Genomic DNA, 11,766 nt, shown 5'->3' with positions numbered 1-11,766 from the left:
AGTTATTTATTTCATGTAAAAAATGACAATACTCTTGAAGTTTATGTTGAAGCTCGATAAAAAATTTTAATGGGCATAATTTCACCAAATGGAAACAATGGATCATCTCTATTTTACCATTCATGTGTCCACTGAGAAAGGTGACCTAGAAGGTGGTATGGGAATAAGACGATATTGATAAATTTCAAATACAGTCAAACCAAGTAGCCATTGAACAATATGGATATGACTACAGTAATAAATAATTAGTGATACTGATAAAAATCTTAGTGATAGACAATAATTTAACAAGAGTAGGATGGGGAAGTTGCATGCATAATATGAAGGTGTCCACGGGAAATGCATGGATTTCTAGATAAAGGTAGATAAGGTAAGATGACTTTAATAATGTCCAAAAAATACCAAAGAAGTAGGTTAGTGGGACTAAAATGGTAAATCCAGTATAAGTTCAAATTCAGAGTGTGAAAGAAACTCCTAGAATGTTATTGAAAGTAGGAAAATGTAAAGAAACAAGTTTCTAGCTAGAAGTTAAATGTTTGCCTAAGAAAAGATATAAAATAAAGTGCAAGTGCAAGAGAGACACTAGAAACTAGTATGTCTCAGTTTTAAACAGAAAAGTAGACGTCTAGGCCTACTGGAGCTAAAACTCATTGTCAATGACGAATGAGGGGGTCCAAGCCTCCAACAGAGGATCCTAATTAGTGCCATCCATAATTGTGAAAGGACCAATGCACTAGTAGATTATATGCTTTGGGGAGAGTCTAGGGATGAGACTACTTGGCTATATCATCATGGGGGGGCACAATAGCAAGGAAGCCCAATTCTCCTAACATCTAGGGTAGTGGGGAAGAGGCTCTAAATGAAGCTTGGTTGCCTGAATGACACTGAGAAATAGAGATGTTTTCTTCCTTAAAAGCATGTCTTTTTCAATGCAAATGAAGGAAGGAGAGTCAATTTCATAACATTTCATGAAGTTGAAAGACATTAGGGATCAAAAATTGGTTTTAAGAAGACAAGTACATGAAAGAAAAAAGGTTGTAATTTAGATGGTCTCCCTCCATCATTTGCAAACTTTGTAAAAACTCTGAACATAACTTTCAAATCCACTAATGCAATTTTTGAGAAGCTGTCAAGTCAGTTGTTAGTATCAGCTACTAGGGTTTCTTATGGCATTGATGATCGGTCATGGAAACAATTGAGCATCTGTTCAAGGACTCCATATCAATTTATTTCTTCCAACATCCATTCATATAGTGCTCATGATCACTCTTCTTGATTGATTGACATTAATAGAAGTTTTTTGCTCTTGTCCAGCTTTCAGGAGGGATGTATCTCATTATGTATTCCTTCTCTCCAAAGCCTGTTCTTACTACTCTAACCCTAACCCAAGGTGTTACAGTCCCAATTCACAAGATATATAAGACTATAAGTGAGTTTTTTTATATTTATGGCAACCATACTTGGATGATATAAAATTTGGTATAAAATATGAAAACTGGTCTCAATATTAAGTTATGGCAGCATAATAATTCAAGGTAGTCATGCATTTATATGGTCACCATTAAGCAACATTGACTAAAATACAAGCAGACCATGTCTTAACTTCACATCACATGGAAGAGGCTTGAGCTATCCTTCAATGACATAGTTTGTGGCCTTGATATATGAATACCAAGCATGCCCAAAATTCATCCATGTATCTTGACAACTTATTCCTCCAAATTTGTCACTTAACTTAATTTGTCTATGTGATTCATGATCTTACAGTTCAAACAATAAGAGTGAATTATAGTCTAATTCTACCGGTAGAAAATGACACCAATCTAAATAGATTGAACACATCAAATAAGAAACTTTTCATTCATTGGATAGTAAGAGAGTACTCTGACCTTTTGTCTAAGTTTGAACTAATTTTCAGTGACTGAAGATGTAATAATCAACTTCCACATGTACCTAGAGTTATGCAAGGGTGTTTACCCTCAATTCCCTTCCAATTTTTATTAGTCCAACTCCAATACCTTTCTAGCGCAATGACTAACTTAGCTATGTGTGCAATCAGGGACTGATTTTAATGTGTTTTTGTGTGTTGTGACCTCAGTGAACTTGTCCTTGTCATTCAACTTCATAGAAAATAATAACAACAACCCCAACCATTGACTGAGAGGATGGAAGTATGGGTACATATAGCAAGTGCACCTTCTATACTGGGCAAACCAACCCTATAATGTGTTTTCACCTATGTAAAACTTCAACAAGTAAGAGAAGTGAGTTGCCCTCCACAAGATTCTCTAACCTGTTCATATAAATAATTCGTACACACATAATCAGCCTCAATGCGGGTGTCAAGTGGATAATTTGGGTGTAAATGTATGCATAAGTCACCAGAGGAACCTATGCCCAACTACCTAACCAGTAAGGGCTCTTCAGTTACACCTGGAAGCAAATGCGTCATGTTTGTGCCATGGGTTGTCTATGTGACAGCCTAATATAATATGTAATGTCTATGCAATCTATTTTATATGATTAGCCTTTAAGCACGGAAATTATATGTTGTCATTACAATAGGTTCCGAACGAACCTCTATCTGCGAGGGTCAGTGCCTGACTTATCCTATCTGAGTTGACAAGACATTGCAAATTTCCATCCACTAGTCCACCTCTTTAATTAACTGCAATGCCAAGACACAAGTATTGTGAGTTTGTACCCTTACACAAACAGGTATACTGCAATCAATAAAATACCCAACAATCAATACATAGTAGCACCCTTGCAAAGAGAGGTATGCCATAATCAATATAACAATCAACAATGTGTAATATAGATTGGGCATTGGGTACCCTCTTATGATGCACAAATTAGAAACTAAAATGCCCTATAGTTAAACCAATGTAGGAAATAGGGCACATAGCTTTCGTTTGTTAATAGGGATGTGTCCAGGTACTATTTAGACCTTGAGGCTCTTGAATTTTAAATCAACATTAAGGGAGTTGTATGTAGTCATTCTTGAGTTCACTTCTTTAACCTTGCCTAAATACATGCCAATGTAATCATGTAGCCTTGTTTAGATGTATAGGGAAAACCAAGACTCCAAGATACTTAACATTGTATGACCTGGGGTGGACAATGGGACCAAGCTCACTACTATCCTCCCAGTCACTCAAAAAATGCTAGTAATGTCATTGTCACCCCCTAGCATGTGGAACCTGTCCCATTGACTAGACCTCCAGATGTACTTGGGATTCCAGAGGTTCCTTCCACACCTCCACCATTCTAGATTAAGGATTTTGAGTTTATAAGCATATTCTGGGATTCCAGAGGCAGTCTTACTCCACCCAGCAATCATGAGGGCACCAGAGGAGATATTTCTCCACCTAGCTGTCACGAGGGATTCCAAAGGAGGTCTTCCTCCACCCAACAATCATGAAGGATTCCAGAGGAGATCTTCCTCCACCCAGCTATCATGAGGGATTCCTGAGGAGGTCTTCCTCCACCCAGCAATCATGAGGGATTCCAGAGGAGATCTTCCTCCACCCAGTTGTCATGAGGGATTCCAGAGGAGATCTTCCTCCACCCAGCTGTCATGAGGGATTCCAAAGTAGGTCTTCCTCCACCCAAAAATAATGAGGGATTCCAGAGGATATCTTCCTCCATCGAATAGTTGTGAGGGATTCTAGAGGAGATCTTCTTCCTCCACCCTACAGTTGCAAGGGATTTCAAAGGAGATCCTCCTCCACCCAACTATCATGAGAGATTCCAAAGGAGATCTTCCTCCACCCAACAGTCATGAGGGATTCCAGAGGAGATCCTCCTCCACCCGACTATCATGAGGGATTCCAGAGGAGGTCTTCTTCCTCCACCCAAAATCATTCCAAAACCCCTAGCGGGCTAGGCCATTGTTTGTTCTTCCCTAAGAGACCAGGGTTAAGTTTATTGCTTAGTGTTCAACATAATGTCTTAATATCAAAGTTAACACATTAGTTAACATGTGAAACTCGCTTCACTTTGAACAGAAATCTTCCAGAATCAGCTTTGTTGCTGTATACACACATTTTTGTATAGGAGAGCCTAATAGTCATTCATCCTAGCAGCATCTAATGAAAGCACTAAGAACAAAGGGGCAGAGGTACAGTAGGCCCTCAAATAGCAAAGAATTTTAGTACCCTTGTAGACATCATAAAAATTTCCATGCATGAGACCTATATAATATCTTTTGAGCAGTTAAAATTTGTATTACTGGAGGTCAGAAGACTATAGGATAGCTCATAGATATGTGGAACATTTAACCATATATTTGTGAGATTGTTATGTGGAATTTTGCATCTATGGATAAACACAATTTCCCTAGGTGGGTAGATACACCTAGAACAACAAAATTAAAGAGTTTGACCTTTTCCTATAGAAGATAAATAAGACAAGGGACCTACTTGTTATATTTATTTTTCCTTTGTCTCATTTGAATAGCTCCCATTGCTCCTTCTCGAACTAAATCCACTCGATAAGTACCCACAATCATAAATAGAGGACAAAAAACAATCAAAGCAAGAGACCTATCTACTATAAGAAAATGGAATCGAAAGCATTTACACATATAGTCATCATACATAAAGACAAGAATATGGGAAAAGGTGTAAACAACGTTATTAATTAGAAGGAAAAGTTACAACCAAAGAAGTCTGATCCCATGTCACTCATCCAGCTTGAGTTCCATCCTCCATCACACCAAAAGCACAACACTCCGACAGCATAAAAATACTTGCTTATGATCTCAAACCTCAAACCAATAGTATCTCCTTACAAATTCTCAAAGTCCATCCCCTGATCACCATGATGAGTGCTCAATTTATAGGGAAATGGAGGTGGTTTTGTCATAAATTAGGCATTGAATGGCTTTCCAATTTGGGAGTAAGTTTCCATGGAGGAGGGGATGAGAGGATAGGAGGTTATTTGATTCATTCACGATCCAATTTCGAGCTCATAGGAGAGGATAAGATGTGGGAATCTTCTAGAATTGTCTAGAGTGGTGACTTGTCCAAGGCATGTAGCAATTGAATTAGGTTTTGATGAGCCCTAAAAGTACTGATCTAAATGATGGGAGTGATGTGCCCAAATAGACCTATAACAGTTGCCCCCCTAAAGCATGAAGTCGAAAATGATAATGTTGAGTGATATGCTTTACAATGTGATGAGGAGGTTATGAAGGGGATGGAGACCTGCATCAATTACAATACATAATATCATGGTATTTTGGATTTTTCATGGATTGCTGAGGGAAGGCATACCTGTTATGAAACCAGCTTAAGAAAAGATAGAAAAGAAACCAGCTTAAGAAAAGATAGAAAAGAAAGATCAACGCCTTAGAATTCAGCCTCTTCGAGGGGGCAACCTCCTTTACATTACATAAATGAACAATTCTTGGATGATACAAATGAAAATACCTCCTTTCTATATATAGGAGTCTAAGTGGTCCCAATACAATCAGAGCCTACATAACAATAATATTGTAGGGCACAACAATAACAATAGTGGGCTTCTATGTGGCACAATAGTAACAATATGGGCACTACATGGGTACATCAATATAAATAAGGGGTATAACTACAATAGTAATGGGGTAATCACTAGTATTATAGGGACCCAACATGCCCCTCTCCTTCAAAAAAGTGTTGTCCTCAACGCTTGAGTAGTTCAGGATACTTCTGCATAAAATTCTCATCCTCCCATGTGGAATCTTCAGCGGATAAGTTCTTCCACTTGATAAGATACTCTGAAATTGATCGATTTCGTAGCTGTCGAGTTCTTGTTTCTATAACTGCTTCCGGTTCCAATATAATTTTTCCTTCTTCGTCAAGTTCTGGCAATATTGTTTGAACTGGGAGCTTGTCGCCTATAACCTTCTTTAAACATGAAACATGGAAAACTGGGTGCAATCGAGAAGCTGCAGGAAGCTCCAATTTGTATGCCATAGTACCAATCTTTTGCAACACCTTGTACGGACCATAATACTTTGGTGATAATTTATTATCCTTCTTAGCTTGCTTGAGGGACATTTGCTTATATGGTTGTAGCCGTAGGAATACCCAATCACCTACATCAAAACTTCTTTCACTGCGATGTTGATCTGCCTGTTGTTTCATTCTATTCTGTGCCAACACAAGGTTATCCTTTAAGAGTTGGAGGACTTGTTGTTGATGTTCGATGTGATGTTCCACTGCCTGAACCTTAGAATTTTCTCTTAAATATGATGTGATGGATGGTGGTTGATACCCATAAAGTGCCATAAATGGGGTCATTTTTGTTGCTGTATGAAAGGAAGTGTTATACCACCATTCAGCCAGAGGCAACCATTTGACCCATTGTGTCTGTTTATCAGATACAAAGCAACGAAGATATCCTTCCAAACATTTGTTTACTATCTCAGTTTGCCCATCAGATTGAGGATGATAAGATGAGCTATGAGCTAACTGAGTACCAAGACAAGAAAATAATTCTGTCCAAAAATTTCCAGTGAAAATGGGATCTCTGTCACTTACAATAATCTTTGGGTTTCCATGTAGCTTTTGAACTGTTTCCATAAATGCAGTAGAAACTGTACTGGCTTTAAATGGATGTGATAATGCACAAAAGTGTGCATACTTGGTAAGTCTGTCAACTACCACCATGATGACACTCTTTCCCTCAGACTTGGGTAAACCTGTGATAAAATCCATTGAAACCTCCTCCCAACGTTGGCTTGGAATGGATAAAGGTTGTAATAGACCCGGTGTCTTAATTGTTTCAACTTTATTTTGCTGGCAAACCAAACATTCTGCCACAAACTTTTGAATATCTGATTTAAGGCCATCCCAAAAAAATTCCTTCTTAACCCTGTGGTAAGTTTTTAAAAATCCTGAGTGCCCTCCTAAGGGAGAAGTGTGCAATTCCATAAGAATCTTTTGTTTTAGCTGGGAATTCTTACAGAGGTATAAGCGATCTTTGTACCATAACGAATCATTTTTCCAGCTAAATGTATCAGAAGTACTGGAATCTTGTTGTAGCTTTTGAATAAGTGCCCACACTTCTTCGTCATTCTTCCATTCCTCCCTTGCTTCGTTTATCCAATCTGGTTGGATAATAGAAATGGCACACAACAATGCTTCCACATCCTCATCCTTTCTTGAGAGTGCATCTGCCACCACATTTTGCTTCCCTTTTTTGTAGATGATTTCAAAGTCATAACCCAACATCTTTGTGACCCACTTTTGTTGCTCTTCAGAGGATAATCTTTGTTCTAAAAAGTATTTAAGGCTATCATGATCCGTTTTTACCTTGAAGTGTCTTCCCATTAGGTAGGGTCGCCATTTCTTAAGTGCATGGAGTATTGCCAACATTTCCTTCTCATAAATAGCTTTTCTTAAAAACTTTCCCTTGATTGGACGACTTTCAAAAGCAATGGGTCTTTCATCTTGCATTAGAACAGCACCAATTCCATTTCCTGAAGCATCACATTCCACAATAAAGGTTTTTGTGAAGTCCGGTGTAGCTAAGACCGGTGCTTGGCACATTGCCTCTTTAAGATGTTCAAAGGCCTTTGTTGCTTCCGAAGTCCATGAAAATGAATCTTTCTTCAATAATGTTGTTAGAGGTGCTGCTATTCTCCCATAATTCTTAACAAACTTGCGATAATACCCTGTCAACCCAAGAAATCCTCGCAGATGCTTTATGGATGTGGGGATTTTCCATTCCTTAATGGCTTTAATTTTGCTAGGGTCTACCTTAACTCCTTCATGAGATACAATATGACCCAAATATTCCACCTCCTGGACTCCAAAGAAACATTTGGATCTTTTTGCATATAATTGTTTCTCCTCCAATAGTTGTAGCACCCTGTCAACATGTTCAACATGATCCTTCCAAGACTTGCTGTAGATTAGTATATCATCAAAAAATACTAACACAAATTTTCTAAGGAATGGTTTGAAAATTGAATTCATCAAACCTTGAAATGTTGAAGGTGCATTGGTAAGGCCAAAAGGCATGACCAAAAATTCATAATGACCCTCATGAGTTCTAAATGCTGTTTTCGGAATGTCTTCAATCTTCATTCTGATTTGATGATATCCCGAACGAAGATCCAACTTGGTGAAGTAAATTGATCCATGCAATTCATCCAGTAATTCATCAATAACAGGAATGGGGAACTTATCTTTAATAGTGAGCTTGTTGAGCTCCCTATAATCTGGACACATGCGCCATGATCCATCCTTCTTGTGCACCAATACTACTGGAGCTGAGAAAGAACTTTGACTCGGTTGAATTATACCAGCCTCTAGCATTTCTGCAACCATACGTTCAATTTCACTTTTTTGGACATATGGATATCTGTACGGCCTGATGTTTGGAGGAACACTTCCTGGAATCAGATGAATAGCATGATCATGATCACGCATAGGTGGGAGACCTTTGGGAGTCTCAAATACCTTGGAATGATTGTCCAGGACTTTTTGGAGATCTGGAGAAATAGATGATTCCAATGTGGAAACATCTAGCGAACATAATTGTGCAATTACACCTCTTTGCTCCTTTTTTAGAAGCTTTGTCATTCCATTAGAGCTGATTATCTTTCCTGGTTTCCCTGCAATACCCCTTAATTCAACTTCCTTTCCTTCCACAGAAAATTTCATGAAAAGTTCTTGAAAATTAAAAGCTATTGTACCCAAGGATTGTAGCCATTGGACTCCTAGTACAACATCAACACCTCCCATTGGAATGGAAAGCATTGGGCTAGTCAATACATATTCTCCCATGGATAGCTTGATATTATGGCACTTTCCAGAACAATTTATTGTTCCTCCATTTGCAATCATCACTTGACACTCTGGTGCTGGATATAGGAAGCAATTCAATTCTTTTGCTACCCTACAATGAATAAAATTGTGGGTGCTTCCTGAATCAATCAACACTATTACCTTTTTCTTCTTGATTTGTCCTTCTATCTTGATGGTTTGAGGAGTGGTAATTCCGCCAATGCATTACAAGATATGGTCGGATTTATTTGTTCTTCATCTAGGCTTTGTTCCTGGAATATATCCTCTTCTTTTGACCTTTCTTGCTCCTTTTCTTCTTCCTCTTCACAATCTATGTAGAATAATTTCTTCTCAGCACACTTATGACCTTTTGTGTATTTGCTATCACAATTGTAACAAAGCCCTTTTGCTCTTTTTTCTTCCAATTGTTGTGGTGTCAACCTTGTAGGTTGTGGAAGACTATGGGCAACAACACTTCCTTCTTTATAGTTGTGAATGGTATGCTTCCTAGTTGCCATAATTTTGCTTTCCATTTTTCTTGCTAACCTGAATGCCTTCTCTAATGAATCAGGTTCCCAAAGGCGCACATCATGTTGGATATTATCCTTTAAAGACCCTATGAACACATCAATCCTATGCTCCTCTGGAATATCTTTTACCCTTATGTTCAATTTTTGGAACTCCTCAATGTGCTCCATTATTGAACCCTTTTGTTTGAGACTTATCAATTGGCTAAAAAAAGTGTTGCTTTTTGTATCCTCATAATGTGCTATCAATTCTTCCGTAAAAATGCCCAAGTGATAAATGGTTTACGAGAACAAAGCCATTGATACCATACAAACTGATTTGGTTCCAAATATAAAGTTGCCATACGTACCTTTTGTGTGTTTTGCACATTATTGAGATCGAAAAATTGCTCCATCTGTAATATCCATGTGGCGGGATCCTTGCCATCAAACTTCCTCATATCGATTTTTGGAACATGGTGAGTCTTTGATCCAACATTAGAGTCTATGGAATCATGATTAACATTTCTTTTGTTCTCATCATGAGTTTCCTTTACTACCTTTTCACCATTAGTGACCCTTTCTTGTAGCAACTTCTTCAATTCTTCCATGTTTGTATTCAAATCTATCTTCAAATTTGCCATCGAATCCTCCATCTTAGCTTCCATGCCCTTTATCTTAGATTCCACGCCATTTACCTTAGATTCCACGCCACTTATCTTAGCTTCTGTTAGCTTTTGTGAGCGTGACATTTGTTGCACTTGTTCTTGTAATTTTGATATATCATGTAGCATTTCTTCCTCTTCTTCATGAGTCATGCTAGAGCTTTCAGGTTCCTTACTAGGTGTTTTCATTTTCTTTCCTCGGGGCATCAGTTACCGATAATAATGCTTTACTATGCCCTTTGAATTCCGTTAAACCAAGCTTACACAAAAATTAAACAAAAAACTACACACCTTTTTTCACTTAATAGAAGCCTGATATTGAATCTGATGTATCTCTGTAATTTCGGATCATCCAATTCTGAAATTGATACCTGTAGTAGCCTTCTGCATCCTCTTTCCAATGCTACAAGTCTGAGCCAAATTGGATTCTCCAAGGAAGAGTTATGTGAAATATCCCACGGTGACTTGATTTTAGACTGGTTCAGTAGAGCGAAGTTGTACGACGTACCACGAGTCACTGTTTCTACCTTTGGATCTGAAAAACACCCACAAGAAACTACAGTCTGTCCTCTTTCTGTAACTTCTTACGAAACTTCAATCCGATGCTCAGAAAGAAAGTTATGACAATTTTCCCCAAGTCACCTGTTTTGAGTGTAATTCAGGAGTCATCAAAAAGACCAACTTCCTGAGATCATATCTCCGAAAATATCACGCGAAAAGCTCTGAAATTCGGACCCAAGGTTCAGCGCGATGTCTTCTCAAATGGGTTTGTTTTTGCGACTTCTGAAACGTCATAGAAAAAAAGTTATAGCGAAAATTCCACGATGACCTGTTTGGAGCAGCGAAACCCTAGAATCCAAAGCTCTGATACCAAATGTTATGAAACCAACTTAAGAAAAGATAGAAAAGAAAGATCAACGCCTTAGAATTCAGCCTGTTCGAGGGGGCAACCTCCTTTACATTACATAAATGAACAATTCTTGGATGATACAAATGAAAATACCTCCTTTCTATATATAGGAGTCTAAGTGGTCCCAATACAATCAGAGCCTACATAACAATAATATTGTAGGGCACAACAATAACAATAGTGGGCTTCTATGTGGCACAATAGTAACAATATGGGCACTACATGGGTACATCAATATAAATAAGGGGTATAACTACAATAGTAATGGGGTAATCACTAGTATTATAGGGACCCAACAATACCCATGCTTAGCATATAAACTTTCATTACATGTACATAGATAGTCATCTACATATATAGACCCATGATAGGAGGACCATCTATGTAAAGCCATCGTATAGATGATTTACTACTCTCCTGTAATCGTAGCCTAGATGGATGAAACTAGATCTGGGGTCTTCTATCTCCTTCAATCATTCGCTCGAGTACGAGTCTAACCATGTGAATATGTAATCTAAAGTCGAACATAGGAAGACACCATTTGATTACTAGCCAATGATGTAAGTTATTAATAGACAAGAGAGAAATCACCGATAACGATAATGGTGTGAATGGATGTTTTTATGTCAAACATCATACAAAGTCTTTTGGTCGAAGTCCAGTGATGTCAACCTATTGCCGGAAGCGAGAAACTTGTCATTGATTTATGCAAGCCTCAAGGTACTAGAAGGATGTTTCTAAGTCAACTTCTTGGATAATGTGCTGACATCAACAAGAAGCGACTCGTCATAGGAGGGCCTTGATGTATCCCACATCAATGACAGGAAACGAGTGTAATGATTTTTGGAGACAGAATGTGACTGATGGCATAAGGTTCAGGAATGGCAGTCATGAAAATGAAG

Source organism: Pinus tabuliformis, chromosome 1_1 (genome assembly GCF_031772625.1).
Source record: "Pinus tabuliformis cultivar Carrire ecotype Pingquan chromosome 1_1, CPIR1, whole genome shotgun sequence".
NCBI lineage: Eukaryota > Viridiplantae > Streptophyta > Pinopsida > Pinales > Pinaceae > Pinus > Pinus tabuliformis.
The sequence above is the reverse complement of the archived record's forward strand: the minus strand, read 5'-3'. Positions refer to the sequence as shown.